A 3,850-nucleotide genomic window follows, 5' to 3' on the forward strand; every position below is an offset into this window, starting at 1 on the left:
ATATTGAATGGCTAGTTTGTAGAAACTAGCCTCAAACATCAATAATCAACTAATCACAATTCAAGCACATACAGCAAGAATAAGTGATTGCACAGATAATACAAAAATAAAACACCACAATTCACAGGGGCACAAGGCACCTGCACCACTTGGGTGATGAATTGAATGGTGAATAAAAATATTAATTCGGTTCCTACCTGTACCGGGTCTCTATAGGCGAGAAAGGTAAAAAGAACGAGCCGGAAGTTTACTCGCCTTTTATAGTGCGTGACGTTCCGCTTCCGGGGTCATGGGCATGACTTTGTTTACATAAGGTCTCGAGAGAAGGCGGAATGAAGGTTATCATCCTATTAGACCGTAGTGACGGTCTGAGTGAGGTCGAAACAGATCGCGTATTAAAGAGCTCTGTATCTGCTGATCACTCCCATTCGTTTCTTAGCATGAACTAAGAAACGAATCAACATTTCGTCAACATTTCAACATTTCATGAAGGGGGTTCAGCGAAAAAATCGGCAGCTGGCAGCAGGAAGTAGCTGCCACTGGCAGCTGACAGTACCTGCCAATAAAACCGCATGTCAGCTCCCGCTAAAAACCGGAAGTCGAAGGTGTATGCCGCTTTTAGCCAGGCAAATAAATTATGATGTCATTTTAATTATATATTATTTTATTATTATTAATATTATTATATATAATTTTAGTACTTATTTACATAAAATACTTCTATTAGTAATTATTTTATATTATTTGATTAAATTCAAGTTACGAAGATCATAGACAATAAAACAACAAATAAAAAGCTACACTTGAAATTATGAATTTGTACATGTATAAATGTAACTTATGAATGAGTATACATGTTTGTTAAATAGTGAAATATATCCACCTTTTTCTGGTTAGCGAATTTACCCATGATTCATTAACAAGAATGGTCTACCAGTGGTTTAACAAGATTTACCATGTTTCTTGTGTTAGGGGATAACAGCTTAAAGACCCAGGACCAGATATGATGAAAGAAGAGTCGTGAGGTTCAATCAAATAAGTAAAAATTTACTGAAGAATAGCTTGTAGTATCATCGAGGAGGTTGCAGGCCAGAGACTCCTACCGTACACAAAATCTCACACCAGTTATACCATTTCTAAGGGCATGAACGACATCAGTGTATACATGTTGGCTACTTCTGATTGGCTAAGAAAACAAATTCTAAAACATTCTGCACTTATGGATAGATAGGAGGGTAAGTCGACATTAATCAAGATAATTGTCATCCGAGTCCAAGACTTGGTCCGGTGATGACCTCGGAGGTCGTAGAAATGCGTCTCGGGGTCTGTTGTTGCATGTCACAAGACCTGCACAGAGCATTCAACACACATAAAAGCACAAGGGAATCACAGTTCCTCCAAAGCTGTAGAGGGCCTGAGCAGACCGAAACTTTCCCTCCTCAGAAAGTAGTACAGATAATGTTCACTTTATTCATTAAAGAAATACACATAAAAGTACAGTTCTGTGAATCCAATCACGCAAGTCACGTAGTGTTTGACCCCTGTAACCTGTAGTAACTTGGTCAGCAGAAAACAGACTGATGAGGGTCTTCTTCAGACTTGACCTCTTCTATTAGCTTATTAGCAAAGTTAAAAAGAAAGAATTTGTTAAGTTAAAGTCTAGTTAGAAAAAAGAAAGAATAGTTACATGATTAAGTAGGCTTTTAGACTGGAACTGGTGGATTAAACTGATTTTCACTCTCCAGCAGCTGACACCAATCACTGCAAAACCATGGATGGGTGTTTTCCGAGTAAAAGCCTTGCATTTCTCCTCGTTTTCCTCTTCCAACATGACCTAAAGGATTCATAAGAAAATTGTGACATTAATATCCAAATTACCTTATTAACAGTACACATGGATGCAGCCACATGAATGACTATTCTTATGGCATTTTGTCATTAAGCACCGAGAAGGGATCACATTTTCATTCATAATGTATACACCTGGTAAGCAGTTCTTGTAAATTTCATTGCAGTGTCTGCAGGGCTGCAGTGTGTACATCTGTTAATATTCTTGACATGTCACAGACTTCTCTCTCCAATTTGTTACACCTGAATATTTAAATTTGAGGAGCATAAAAATGAGCATGATTAAAAAGAGAATAATTGAAGACCATGTTGCCATACCATTAAATTTCTCAGTTAATATTTTAACCACATTTAAATCAAATGCGTAAAAGTAAGTAAACATACTGTCAAGCCAGCAAGAGTGTGCCCTCTTCCGAAATGAGTCTGTATCCACCAGACTGGTAATTTAGCATGTAACTGAAAGATCTGCAAAAAGGACAAAAGATGAGGTGAGTTAATCATAACATGAATGAAATCTAAATGAAACAAGACTTTAAAATTTAACTAATTACATTGCACATACTATGATTATGTAGGTCAGGGGCACAACACAAGATGTGCCGACACTTGGGCAATGCCAATGGCACCTCTTTTGTAGTCGGGCATTCAAACAAAAGCAAGGAACACAATATTTTTTTAGAAAGACAAGAGAAATTTAATACATTTTAACTTACAACAAACATTTAAAATGCATGTGTGCTTTGTACAATGCTTGTGGATGCCATTGTCCTCAAAATATATGGCATGCTTTACATGCTTTGCCTGAAAGTGCTCAGGACTTGACATCACCCCAGTTGTAATAGGGACAACTGCCTGTCCCAGAAAAGACTTCTTCTTTTCCAAAAGCAATGAGTACACATGCAGTATACGAGAAAATAACATACCTCAAAATAGCAACAAATTCATTCACATATAAAGGTAGAACATTTTAGAAGTCTAATTACATCTTTAACATGGGCAGGTTTTTGCAAGTTCTGCTCAAATTAACTTTAGTTAGTAAGTTTTAGGGAAAACATTGGCTTCTTACCTGCCATCATTGATTGGCAGTTACACAAGAGGTGTAGAACAGAGTGTACACAGAGTTAGAGATAGAAAGGTAGTTCTTAAAATAACTGTTTGGTAAAAAAATGCAATAGTAATGAAACAAAAATCAATAAATGGTTGGATTTTTGGACAATCCCCTGAAAAATGAAATACACAAAAAAACAATATGGTTAGTGTTGCACGTGTATCATCAAGGCTGAGCTTGTCAATAACTCAGCATTACCTTTATTCTAATCAATAGATTAAGTTAGCATGTTAACAAAAGCTAATATTTAATGGTGATGGTAATAGTAACGTAGTATTTGAAGTTAATGGTAGCCCCTCACAAACCAGGACCACACGGTGCACAAGCTGCGTTTCTTCAAATGATTAGATTACCCAATTAAACTAAAGTAGACACAGATATACTGTCTCTAACATAAAAAGTTCAAATCCAACTTACAAAACAATAATTATTTATTAATCTGATAATTCATTTACAAATTTACCGAGCCAAACACCGCCGCCATTACTGAAAATTCGCCGGCGCCACCATTGACTACATGTGATTGGTTGGTCAAGTTAAGTCAAGTCACCTTTATTTATATAGCGCTTTTTACAATACAGATTGTATCAAAGCAGCTTCACAGTGATAACATGAAAAATAATGTAACAGAGTTTGTTTCTAAAAGAAAATTGAGTCAACGTCCACCTTAAGTAAGGCAGATCAATAATATATTGAATATTAAATGTCCCCAACTAAGCAAGCCAAAAGCCAAGGCAACAGTGGCAAGGACCCAAAACTCCATCAGGTGACAGAATGGAGAAAAAAACCTTGGGAGAAACCAGACTCAGTCGGAGGGCCAGTTCTCCTCTGGCCAACGAAGGAACAGTGCATGATTTATGATTCGGGCAGCATTACAAGTCAGATTGGATCGGA

At 36.9% G+C, this 3,850-nt stretch overlaps 1 long non-coding RNA gene across 2 annotated transcripts; it reads right to left on the reverse strand.

The window, feature by feature from the left end:
• Positions 1-1,447: 1,447 nt before the first annotated feature.
• Positions 1,448-3,048, reverse strand: LOC143702657 (uncharacterized). 2 transcript variants are annotated; one of them, XR_013190493.1, is made up of 4 exons: positions 2,915-3,048; positions 2,411-2,721; positions 1,984-2,313; positions 1,448-1,834 (listed from the first exon to the last, which is right to left on the reverse strand). It is a non-coding gene; the product is annotated as an uncharacterized LOC143702657 (long non-coding RNA). The 2 variants fall into 2 exon arrangements; XR_013190492.1 differs by having other exon boundaries at positions 2,411-2,715; positions 2,757-3,048.
• Positions 3,049-3,850: the final 802 nt, after the last annotated feature.

The sequence above is a fragment of the Siphateles boraxobius genome, unplaced genomic scaffold (genome assembly GCF_051911475.1).
Source record: "Siphateles boraxobius isolate OS27281-9 unplaced genomic scaffold, OSU_SipBor_1 35, whole genome shotgun sequence".
Classification (NCBI taxonomy): domain Eukaryota; kingdom Metazoa; phylum Chordata; class Actinopteri; order Cypriniformes; family Leuciscidae; genus Siphateles; species Siphateles boraxobius.